Source organism: Aegilops tauschii, chromosome 6, assembly GCF_002575655.3.
Source record: "Aegilops tauschii subsp. strangulata cultivar AL8/78 chromosome 6, Aet v6.0, whole genome shotgun sequence".
NCBI lineage: Eukaryota > Viridiplantae > Streptophyta > Magnoliopsida > Poales > Poaceae > Aegilops > Aegilops tauschii.
The window spans coordinates 160132690-160145323 of NC_053040.3; the positions used below are offsets into that span (position 1 = coordinate 160132690).

At 47.7% G+C, this 12634-nt stretch overlaps 1 long non-coding RNA gene across 1 annotated transcript; it reads left to right on the plus strand.

Annotated features, from left to right (window-relative positions):
* Positions 1 to 8716: 8716 nt before the first annotated feature.
* LOC120966335 (uncharacterized) lies at positions 8717 to 11670 on the plus strand. The gene is made up of 2 exons (XR_012187474.1): positions 8717 to 9018; positions 11486 to 11670. It is a non-coding gene; the product is annotated as an uncharacterized lncRNA (long non-coding RNA).
* Positions 11671 to 12634: the final 964 nt, after the last annotated feature.

Here is a 12634-nt window from a genome sequence, read left to right on the forward strand (position 1 = left end):
ATCGTTTGTATGTCAAGTGTTGATTGTAAATATGATTTTACCCTTAGACATATTTTGTTGGTTTTCATGTAAAGTTAGTACAAATTTAAGTCACTTATTTTGGAATGGAGGGAGTATGTTTGAGGAATTGTTGGGTGCAATTTTTTTGTTGAAATCTTCATGAGCACCTCGCTTTAACCCATGGATTTGCTGGATGCAGTTGCACAATCGGGTTAATAGTTGTGTCGGCTTGACATGAAATGGCAGTTTCTTATGCATTGTTCAAATAACAATGGTTCGTGCCGGTTCGTTTTTTTAATAATCATGTACTATATATTTTTAAATTTATTATATTTTTGCAGCATAGAAAATTGCATAATTTAGACTCAGCTGACATATGTGTTATTGTTTTTTAGGGATGTGTTATTGGACGCAAATATAGGCGATTAGTAGGAAATGTTACTTTTTATATTATTTTTAGGGACGCATTATTGTACGCAAATATATCTGATTAGTAGGAATTTTTTGTGTTGTTTCTGAAATGCAAACTTTTCTGGTAGAAGCCCAACAGGCTCACGTACATGTACATAGCCTCGTGTCCACACATTTATTCTATCGCACTCACCCATTAAAATTTTGTTTTTTATTCTCTCACACTCACACCTTGACACACTCATACGCGGCTCTTACCTGATCCCCTTTTTATTTCCTTCTTCTATCTGCTCGCTCCAAATCTATTTCTGTATTTTTTTTGAAAAGGGGGGACTCCCCGGCCTCTGCATCAGGTAGATGCATACAGCCACTTAGATAAATAAAATAGGTTCAACAATGTCGAAAAGTCGTAAAAGAAAACAACGTCGAGCTCACATAGACCTCGACACGAAAACAAGAAAGTCATAAAGCCACAACCGGCTGGGAGAAATAAAGGTAGGAAAACTAATTACCTATCCTATTACATGACCGCCATCCAAACCGGTTGAATATATCCCGCGCTACCATCTCCCACCGGACAGATCCAGTAACCAAACGCTCCCTGGCCTCCGTCGGAGTGAGTTGGGACCACATACGGATCAACGCCGTAGCACGGAATACAACCTGCAAAAAATGAATAGTAGTTATTCTGTTAAAAGCCAAATCATTTCTGCAGTTCCAAATTGCCCATAACAACGCACAAACTCCTACACGAATGTGTCTAGCTGTAACGGACTCTATCCCATCCAGCCACGTTCCAAATAACGACCCGACCGAACTCGGAGGAGTAATGTTAAAAGCAATTTGCACTGAGCGCCACAAAATTCTTGCCAACGGGCACTGAAAGAATAGATGCTTAATGGTTTCATCCCGATCACAGAAACTACACCTAGTAGATCCTATCCAATTGCGCTTAACCAAGTTGTCCTTTGTTAGAATGACCTGTTTATGGACAAACCACATAAACACTTTGATTTTCAAAGGGACTTTGACTTGCCAAACATGCTTGGAGTTAGGAATGACACTCGAGTTAATAACATCGATGTACATCGATTTAACGGTAAATTGTCCAGACCTAGTAAGTTTCCAACACAACTGATCAGGCTGATGTTGTAACTGAACCTCCATCAGTCTACGCACCAGATGAAGCCAAGCTTCCCATCTATTACCAACAAGCACCCTCCTAAACTAAATATTGAGGGGGGTGGCCTGCAGAATCGTTGCCACAAGCGCATCACGACGATGCACAATACGATACAGAGTTGGGTACTGTAATGCCAAAGGTGTCTCCCCAAGCCAAGTGTCCTCCCAGAAGCGAGTATCGTTACCATCGCCGACTATAAACTTAGTTCTATTAAAGAAGGCTGACTTAACTCTCATAAGCCCCTTCCAAAATGGCGAATCAGTTGGTCTCATTGTCACCTGTGACAAAGTTTTGGATTGCAGATACTTGTTACGAAGTATCTGTGCCCAAGTCGCATCAGTCCCAACTGATAACTTATCGAGCCACTTACTAAGCAGGCATCTGTTCTTGACCTCAAGATTCTCGATACCCAACCCCCCTGATCCTTGGGACGACAAATAAGATCCCACTTGGCGAGTCTATACTTTCTCTTAAGATCATCACTCTGCCAAAAAAATCTTGACCGATAGAAGTCCAGCCTTTCCCTGACCCCAACTGGAACCTCAAAGAAAGATAGAAGGAACATCGGCAAACTTGTGAGCACCGAATTAATAAGAATTAACCGGCCTCCATAAGACAGAAGTTTGCCCTTCCAGTAACTAAGTTTCTTTTCGAACCGATCTTCGATACATTTCCACTCTCTGTTCGTGAGCTTATGATGATGAATGGGTATACCTACGTAAGTAAAAGGTAAAGCCCCTAATTCACAACCAAACAATTGTCTATAAGCCTCTTGTTCCTCCTTGGCTCTACCAAAGCAGAACAACTCGCTTTTATGAAAGTTAATCTTTAAACTGGACAATTGTTCAAATAAACACAACACCAGCTTCATGTTTCTCGCTTTTGCCAGGTCATGCTCCATAAAGATGATTGTATAATCAGCGTACTGCAAAATGGATACACCCCCATCAACTAGGTTGGGCACCAAGCCACCTACCTGGCCGGCGTTCTTTGCCCTGCCTATGAGAATGGCCAACATATCGACTACAATGTTGAACAATATAGGGGACATTGGATCTCCTTGCCTCAGGCCTTTGTGTGTCTGAAAATAATGACCTATATCATCATTTACTTTAATTCCAACACTACCTTTTTGCGTAAAGGATTCTACCTGGCGTCGCCAGGCCTCATCAAAACCCTTCATGCGTAAAGCCTGTTGAAGGAAAGGCCATTTGACTTTGTCATACGCTTTTTCGAAATCCACTTTGAAAACAACCCCATCCAGCTTTTTCGTATAGATTTCATGGAGCGTTTCATGTAGGACCACAACACCCTCAAGGATGTTCCTGTCCGGCATGAAGGCATTTTGGGTAGGCTGCACAACAGCATGCGCGATCTATGAGAGCCTATTGGTCCCGACCTTGGTGAAAATTTTGAAACTAACTTTAAGAAGACAGATTGGCCTGAATTGCTCAATTCTCACAGCCTCTGTTTTCTTTGGAAGAAGGGTGACCGTTCCAAAATTTAGCTGAAAAAGATGAAGCTGCCCAGCAAACAGATCATTGAACAAAGGCAACAAATCACCTTTAATGATAAACCAGCATTTCTTATAAAACTCCGCTGGAAATCCATCTGGGCCCGGCGCTTTGTTAGTTTCCATCTGTGAAACGGCCTCAAATACCTCTTTCTCGGTAAAAGGAGCCGTCAGAACATCATTCTCCACAACTGTGAGCTGAGGAACATCCTCAACCCTGGACTCATCCAGAGACACACAGTTATTTTCCGGAGGGCCAAACAACTGCTTATAGAACTCAGTAATGTACAATTTTAGGTTCTCCTGTCCTACAATTGTTCCCTCATCTTGCTCAAGCTGAAAGATCCTCTTCTTTCGATGCTTACCATTAGCAATCATGTGAAAAAATTCAGTGTTCGCTTCCCCCTGGACTACTCTCCGTACCTTGGCCCGCAACGCCCACTTCAACTCTTCTTCCCTAAGAAGTTCTTTCAGCCTCAATTCCGCGTCCCGCTTGGCTTGAAGCTCCGCGACTGGCAGGAGCGTGGTTTCTGCCTTTACATCTAGGGACTGAATAAGTGACAGAAGCCTTTCCTTTTCAACCTTATAAATCCCGCTAAGATGCTTAGCCCATCCACGCAGGACACTCCTCAAGTGCCTGATCTTATTCTGCCAGCGCTGAAGCGCAGTCTTTCCTCCTGAATCCTTAGCCCACTCTCTAGCCACAAGATCAAAGAAGCCTTCACGTTCAAACCAAGCCATCTCAAAGGAGAACACATTCTTGTTCCCCAAATGGGAGGGCTGACCAGAGTCCACAAAAAGCGGCGTGTGATCAGAAATACCACGGGATAAGGCCTGGACTGTTACTAGAGGAAACTTCTGTTCCCAATCGACACTAGCCAACACACGGTCCAACTTCTCATACGTCGGATTTGGCAGCGCATTAGCCCAGGTGAATTTTCTGCCCGAGAGCTCAATTTCTCTCAGGTTCAAACTCTCAATGATAGTATTGAACATGAACGACCATCTGCCGTCGAAGTTATCATTGTTCTTATCCTCACGCCTTCTAATAATATTGAAATCACCCCCCACCAGGTACGGCAACTGCTCAGAACCACACATCCGAACTAGATCGGCCAAGAAATCGGGCTTGAGCTCGGGCTGTGCAGCCCCATAAACCGCAACCAGAGCCCAGTTAAACCCATCTTCCTTCGACCGCACCCGGAACTTGACTGCAAAGTCTCCCATAACCACACTGCGAACCTCAAGCGTCTCGCACCTAACGCCGAGTAAGATTCCACCCGATCTCCCTCTCGGCGGCAAGCAATGCCAATCAAATTCAATACCCCCCGACAAAGAATTTAGAAACTGAGGCGCAAAATTATCTCTCCCCGTCTCCAAAAGAGCGATAAAATCTAAGTCACGCTCGACAGACGCCTCAGCCAGAAACCTTCTTTTAGCCAAGTCTCTTAGACCTCTGCTATTCCAAAAGATTCCTTTCATAGTTCATCGTAAATTTTTTTTGCCGAACGCATCCTAGCACTCCTACGCACTGCGGACAACGGGTATACCTTTCGTTTCCACTTGCGCTTTGGGATAGCTTGACTCTGTAACTGGTCCTCATACCCAGTGTCACAGGGGCTTGCCAAGCCTATCTCAGTAGAGACATCCTCTACCCCCGCCTCAGAACTAGAAGGCAAAAGATCCGCACACAAATTGTCAAGCACCCTGACCCCAAGCGCATCAACCTCCGAATCACACATGGGTTTAAGAGCTGCAATATTGCGAATCATCTCTAAGGCCCGCTCAGCCTCTAGGTCAAGTAGATCATTAATAGAATTAGAAATTTCAGTTTCATTACTACCAAGAGAAACCCCTAGTTGATTTGCATTATCAAGAATCTCATCATTTGAAAAATGCAAAATGGAATTGGAAAAATTGACCGACATACCAGTAGTGACCTCGACATCATGAAGCTTGGCCGCCCTCATGGCGCACCGTTGCTGGATGTCGTCCACATCCGGATGTGCCTGGAGACGGTCACTCACCCGGCGCCCCTCAGACAAGGGATCCTGGATCCCGCCAAACGCAATGACCTCCTCCCGAGAGATCGCGGATGGGGTACGGCCTCCTGCCTCACCCCAACCCGCCGTCCGAGCGACCTGCATGGGCCGCCCCACAGTCGCACCAGTAGGAGAACGGGACACCTGGCGCGCCCCACCAGCCGAGGCCATCACCGATGGTGGTGGAGCCATAGCCAGGACCGCCCGTCCTGGCTCCCCAACCTGCACCGGAGAGGGCACCACCATAGGAGAAAGCTCCGAAGCCGCCTACCCCGAGCCCACTCCCGAAGGCGAAACCGGCATCATCCGAGAAGAAGACGCCACGGGAGAAGAAGCATCCGAGTCCTCCTGACCCGGACCTCCTCCCAGCGAAGAAGACACGGGAGCCACCTGCCCCGCATCCCTGCCCTCAGCACAAAAAGAACCCGAGACCGCCTGGCCTATGTCTCCTCCCTGCACACGAGGCCCGGTAAGCTGCGGCGTCTCCTGAGGGGGAACCACGCGCTGACCAGACGAGGGAGTGGCCACCTGCCGACTCACCTCCTCCGCCCCCTGACCGCAAGTGATGAAACCCCGAGATCCCCAGAACCCGAGTCCACAGCATCCAGAAATTCCAAAGCAGGCAAAGCGAGCTCAAAGGCCTCCTCGGACTCCACCCGATCGCTCCACAACCTCGGCGGTGCAGAAAAAGGTTCGAAAGACCCAAATCTCAACGACTTCGAAGGCACCGAGGAAGGCTGGGCAGCCCCATCCCCGGTCGTCGCGGTCTCGGACCCCGGCCCCATGGACAGCTGTCGACCAGAGTCCTCGGCCGGCGGTTCCTGAACTCCCGCGCCACCGTCACCCTCATGCATATCAACGTCGGACACGTGAGCCGGTGCAGACAACAGGCTCTCGTCCTCAAACTCAATAACCAGATTATAAATCCTGCCTCGATAAGCCCACTTAACCACTTCCGGCATATACTCAACATTCAGAATACTGACCAAAACCCGAGCAATCCCTTGAGCTCTGGTGAAAGACATGTCCACACGCTCAGGCTTCCCCACAAGAATGCCCAAACTGGCCACAACCCGAGCATCCTGCAGTGGGGAGGAAGGTGCCCCGGAAAAGCGTAACCACGCTTGCGTAAGCGGTATGCCCTGAGGCTCAACAAGCTTCCACTCCTGAAACTCAAGGATACCATCAGTACCCGGGACCTTACACATCCCAAAACTCAGCAACCTCTGCAGATCCTCCACAGACGGGCACTCGACCCTGAACATCTTATCAGCAAGACCGACAAGGTCCCACTGGAAATCCCCAGGAGCCAGCTCTCGAAGCCTCTGCACTATCTGTGCCTCAGACACCTCCCCTCTGGTGACCTTGACAATCCCCGTGGTCTTACTCGGAGACTCGTCAGACACCTCGTGCTCAGTCGGAGACTCGAAAAAAGTGAGCTCAGCACAGTATACTCCATACATCTTAAGTGAAGGTTCCTGATCGCGCAGTAACGGACATTCCCCAGATTCATGTGCCAGCTTACCACAGGTATCACACAAACGTGCCACACACTTCGCAATGAAGTGACCCTTGTCTCCGCAACGATAGCAAAGCATATTTTCCTTCCTGCGCGCCCATTTGGACGCTCTATCAGACTCAGCCTTGTCCATCATCTCCGCGGACACATCAGGCAAAACCTCAATCTCAGGAACCGGAGCAGAAGCAAGAGCCGTCACTACCTCCATAGCGTGGTCGGACAACACAGGCTCCTCTGCAGCCCCGCAATCAGTCATCTGCTCGACAACGACCGGTGGAGGCGGCGGTTGTGGACGATACCGGCCCCCTCGCCCGCCCCGACCACCACGATGCCCACGGAAGCCACCACGCTGTCTAGAATCCGGACCAGAAGCACCCTCAACAAAACCACCCTGGGGGCCCAGGAACGGTCGCTCAGCTGAACCGTCGCTCTGCCAAGCGTAGCCTCGGCCGCCACCCGTCGACGACGAGCCACGGTGCAAACCTGCCCCATATGCGTCAAAACCATCGTCTCCCCATTGTCCCCGAGGCGCGGCATTAGCAGCAGCCACAGGTTTGGTGACGAAGTGAGGTGGCGGTGCTTGCCTAGGCAGATGACCCACAACCCCCGTCGCCCCCGTCGTTGGCGGCTTAGTCGCCGTTCCGCCCCGACCCGCAGCCCCACCATTCTGGCCACCACGACCAGGCGCCAATCCTGAGGCCGCAATGACCGGTGCGCGAGCTCCGGCAGACACCGTAGCACCACGCCCGACGACCGCACCCGGCACCGTTCCGCCACGCCCTCCCGTAAGCGACACAGGGGGCACCGCGCCCCGGCCGGCTCCACGACCAGTGGCAGCAGATGGCGGCGGCACAGCAGTCGCCGCAGCACGACCACCGCCCGGCACCGTCCCAGCCGACCCGTCCCAGGGAGCTCGGCCGGTCTCTTCCCCGCCACACCACGTCCCGCCATGGACACTAGTGGAGGAATGCGACGCGCACGACCGCCTGGATCCGCTCGCCGATGAGGGAGGCGCCGCACCAGAACACTACGGCGCGAGCAGGGAGAAGATGATCTGGGTCTACCACTGCATGCCTCCCTCACGTCCTTTTCCAGTACAATGAGGCCCGGCCCAACTGCAGTCCCTTCACACTGGGCCACATACCCAGCCGAAGGTGGCCCAGTAGCCACCGGAGGCCCACACGCGCCAATCAAGGAATTCAAACGCAGGGCCCTCGCCGCCGCGATCCCGAGCGAAGCCGCCGGCGCCGCCTGCTGCCGGCCAGCCGCCGCACGACCGCCCTTCTTCCGTCTGACCACTGCCGTCCACGCCTCCGGCGCAACCAGATCAAATACAGTAAGTTTGGGTAGACTCACCTTGGGAATTGGACCCCTCTAGGGCCGAGGTGCGTTCGACGCCGTCCTCCGACGCACGACACGCCGGAGCAGCTCCATCTTCTTGCCGGACCGCAGTCCGTTCCTCGCCGGGTCCTCAGGAGGGACGACCTTCTCCACCATCTCTGCCACCTCTTCCTCGTCTTGGCCAGAACAAGCCTCACAAAGTATATCCGAGGGAGTAGGCGAGCAGGTCATCGATCCTCCGGAGCGCCCGTCATCTACCTCGTCATCCCCGCTGTCATCATCCGCAAGCACCCAAAATCTCCCACCCACCCTCCGTCGATCACCGGAAGCAACGTCGCGGGAAGATGTCGAAGCCCCCGGCGCCAACATCGCCATCGCCATGTGCCCCGTCAGGTCAATCATCTCCGTTGCCTTTGGGCGTACGTCGATCTGCACGCAATCGCCGACAACCACGCTATAAGACTCAAAATTGAATTGAAACCCCACCTCAATCACGTCGCCGTCCGGAAGGTAGTCGCCGGCGAGCACTTCGTTCTCCAGATCGAGGAGCGCCATCCAGCGCGAAGGCAGAGTGAATCGAAGACGCCCTTCGATCCATACGCCCGGATCCGACCTGTCGGCAAAAGAAACCCGCCATTGATTCCATCGTCTCTCCTCCCGTCCGCTGTCAAGCTGCGGCGAGGCGACACGGTCCCCGCCAGATCTCGTCGGCCCATCCTTCCTTCTGTCTGATGAGTTCTTGCGCCACGGACTTGATTCCCCCATGTTAAATTCCTTGCTGGCCTTGCTCGTCCCACCTGCACGCACCTCTGCAGCTCGACTCACTGGTGCGGCCACGGGTGGAGCCTGATTTGGCTCCCTGTACTTTTGCTCAATATCTCAGGCCGGTCAACGGTGATGTAGGGATAGCAGGAGTAGATTGGAAGTTGCGGTTTGGAGGAGGCCCGTCAGATCATCTTCATCCTCGACAGTGGTAGCCTGACTTCGGTGGCTCATTCTTCCACCTGTGGTTCCTCCCTTCTCCCTTTTGCTACCTCTCACTCTTTTTTTCCTGTTTGTTATCCTTTTTCTACACGTGTATGGCTGAACAAATATAGTGAAATTAAGGCACAACTTGTTAGTTAAAGATGTAAATCTATTTATGCCCGTCCACTTTTCCGTATTTGGGACCGGTATTGGCAGTGTAGGCCCCTCCTGCGCCCATTCATATTCAACAAATTTAATAAGTAATTAGTTATTTGAGATTAGCTATTGCTGCACTATTTCCCAAAGATAGAATTAAGTTTAATAAGTGAATATGAAATAGGTGCTATTGCATTCTACATGTGAACTATAATGATGCGTGGATGTTGTCACTATTGGCATGTTCAATAGAATAAGCTTCAAATATCAGATAATATATAGTGCCCACACTTTTTATTATTGAGCTATTTCCATCAAATGTTGATGCATGTTTCCAGTACTTGTGGCAGTAGTAGTTCATATTCGTCCTGCGACTTCTGCCATATTAGCATACAAAAGCCATTTTTATTTTGAATACAGTTTGCAGTGTACTAATTTTCTATCCACTTATGGTTACCTAAAAAGGCTAGTAGCAACTGTAAGTGTGATTTTAGTACCTACCTTTAGAATATTTCAGTGTAGCTTATTTTCTTGACCACATCATCCTCATTTTAGTTCATTTGCTATAGAAAAGAAAATAAGAAATGTGATAAAGTCAGTAGGTTATCAATTGCGAGTGTTTTTTCCAAAGTATTCCCTTTCTCTTATGTCTCTCATGAAGTCCTTGAGCTTTATGTAGAAATTATATCAACAATATCAGGTCTTTCTTATGTTGCTTAGCCTACTTCTTGTAGCATAGATTGATTCTCCGGCCAAGCCGCGTTGCACATGAAAGTCACAAATAATTCTGTGTATCCAACCCACCCGTATATTACCATAGCATTTTGATAGTTTATTTTTTTTGTCTTGGGCTATTTATGAAGTTGGATTGCGCATGGTAGTAGTATTCTCCTTCGCACCTGTTCAGCCCTTGTATCTCCTCTTTCTATTGCCTCTTGCAAGCGAGCATATAATTCCGTTCTTAGGTTTACTTGATGTCTTTTGATCGAACCTAGTATGTACTGCAAAATTCGTGCAAGCTCATCCACATTTAACTGTAATTTAAGCTTTTCATACACCATCAAGTGTTCCAATTGGTTAATATGTTGTTGTATATGATTCTCATATTATTCTAACATTGTTGCATTTTTCTCTTGCCCTATGCACCTTCTTTCATATGTAATGTACATTTCCTCTGTACCCATCTTCTCCGTAGGAGCGCATTAGTGGCACTGCAGAGCCATGAATTTTGAATGGTTCTATGGTATTCTTCTTGGCCACGTGTCTCTGTACTCAACAATGATATCCAATCATTTTCTATTCTCTGTTGTATCATTCACAATCAAGGCTGCAACTTCAATTGAAGATGTCATGTTGCGTGATATTAATCTCATGTTGTGATAGTCACCTTCGAATTTATCCCTTGCCATTCTGAGTTTTTTTGCTAGTCTATTATCTCTATCAAACATAGTTTTAAGCCTTAGGATCTGCTGGCTCCATTTTATCTTCTAATGTTGATGCATTAATCCTATTTTTTCACCTCATCTGTAGTGGCATAGGTGTACAACAACGTGTTGTGTGGTTTGTCCTTACCTTCAAGATCGTAGAGTACATATTTGGTGGTCTTTTTGGCCATTCGTTCTGAATACATAAGGTCTGCATCCATTGTTTATTTTTGTGTCTACCTTTTCTCCCACTAATGTGAAAACAAACATGGAGTTGTACAACATGATATTTGCATGTAGTTATTTCCTTAGCAATTTTGTACGGTAAGCTGGCGGCTCTCTTAGTGGTGGCAAGTCAACCTTGCCTTGTTGGCAGCATAGTACGAAAGATGACATGCTTCCCGCTCTACCTAAAGTTTTGCTCTACCAGAAAATTGCATCACACCACTCACACTTGTAGCTTGGGTTTTCGACATTCTGAATTTCCATATTCATCCTCTCCAGTGTCCTGTTCAATTTTCTGAATTCAGCATCAATTTACATATTCATACTGTCTTAATAGAACTTACATATCTGGTGCCCTGTCCTGTGTCCTCGATTTTCTATGTTGTACACTTTCTGTTACTTTTAGTCATGTGCACGTCCATAATAGGAAGACCAGGTTGATGAATGTCCAAATGGTATACTGTCATTGAGTTTTCTTGCTACTTACCTCGTAGTCTTACCAACCTTACTGAGTTTTTTTGTGCTGCTGGTTCTGCATTGCTCTTCCTTTGTATTTTTTCTTTTCGTATATAGTCTTACATGTAGCTTTCTCTGTTGATTTGCCCTGCACAAACATCAATACCATTTAAAAATTTGTACTGTCGCTTCTGCTCTTGTTGTTGGCAAATGATTAAACTTTAAATCAGTTCTATATGATCTCTGCAGATGGTACTTACTGGAGATGGTCTGCTTGCTCGATGGAGCCGATGGCGCAGTCGAGGAGATTGGGGCACTCGTAGATTTTTTTTGGGAAAGCCATTGTGGCTGTGTATATCAATTTGGAATAATATCTACATAATCCACAAGAATCAGTAAGAAAAGCTGGAGACTTGCCCTGTGATGGGTGTCAGTAACCTATCATGAGTATTTTTTATGGGATCGTGAGATTGGTGTGTAGAATATGGGACGGGTCATTAGGTTGACCATCAGCGGTGCATAGGACATGGGAATGAACACAAAAGGGTGTGCATGCAAATGATTAGTATAGGCTTTGATAGATTGGGATCATCAATCAACGCGCGTACCATTGCTCAGGGCATTGCTGGCGATGCATATTTCCGCGCGGGGCCGTTGCTGGTGATGTATATTGCTACGTGCACCATGTAGGGGACGTCATGTGCCTTCCAGCCCTGCTGCGTGAGCCACCTCGGAGAGGATGACATGTGCCTCCCAGTCCTTCATCGTGATTTTAGACTTGAGAGGAGATGGTAGCCATGCTGCAGCCAAGCTAGGGTTTCATGTTATTTTATTTTAGCCTGTTTCTTCAATTTGGTCGTTCGCCGTGATAGGATAGATTATGTTGGAGGAAAAAAACCTAGAGGTGAGGAAGGACGCATTGTTCTATTATAATGGCAATGGTGGGTAATTTTTAAGGTAAATCTAATCTAATGGCTATAGGTTTGTTTGTCTATTGAATTAATGGTTGGATGTTTCTGATTTTTGTGGTAATTTATAGCGTAATTTTCTTTTTTCTGGTTAACCCGTCAAATACTTTTTTTATATAAATAGATTTCTAGGCCCCTTACAAATCTTTTGCAAAAGGATGTTCTTTTTGTTTTTGATGATGATTGTTTAGAAGCCTTCGAACCACTCAAGAAAGTCTTAATTTCTGCACCTATTGTTCAACCACCTGATTGGAACTTGCCTTTTGAAATTGTGTATGATGCTAGTGATTATGATGTTGGTGCTGTTCTAGGACAAAGAGTTGATAAGAAACTAAATGTTATTCATTATGCTAGTAAAACTCCAGACAGTGCTCAACGAAATTATGCTACTACTGAAAAGAATTTTTAGCAGTGGTGTTTGCTTGTGATA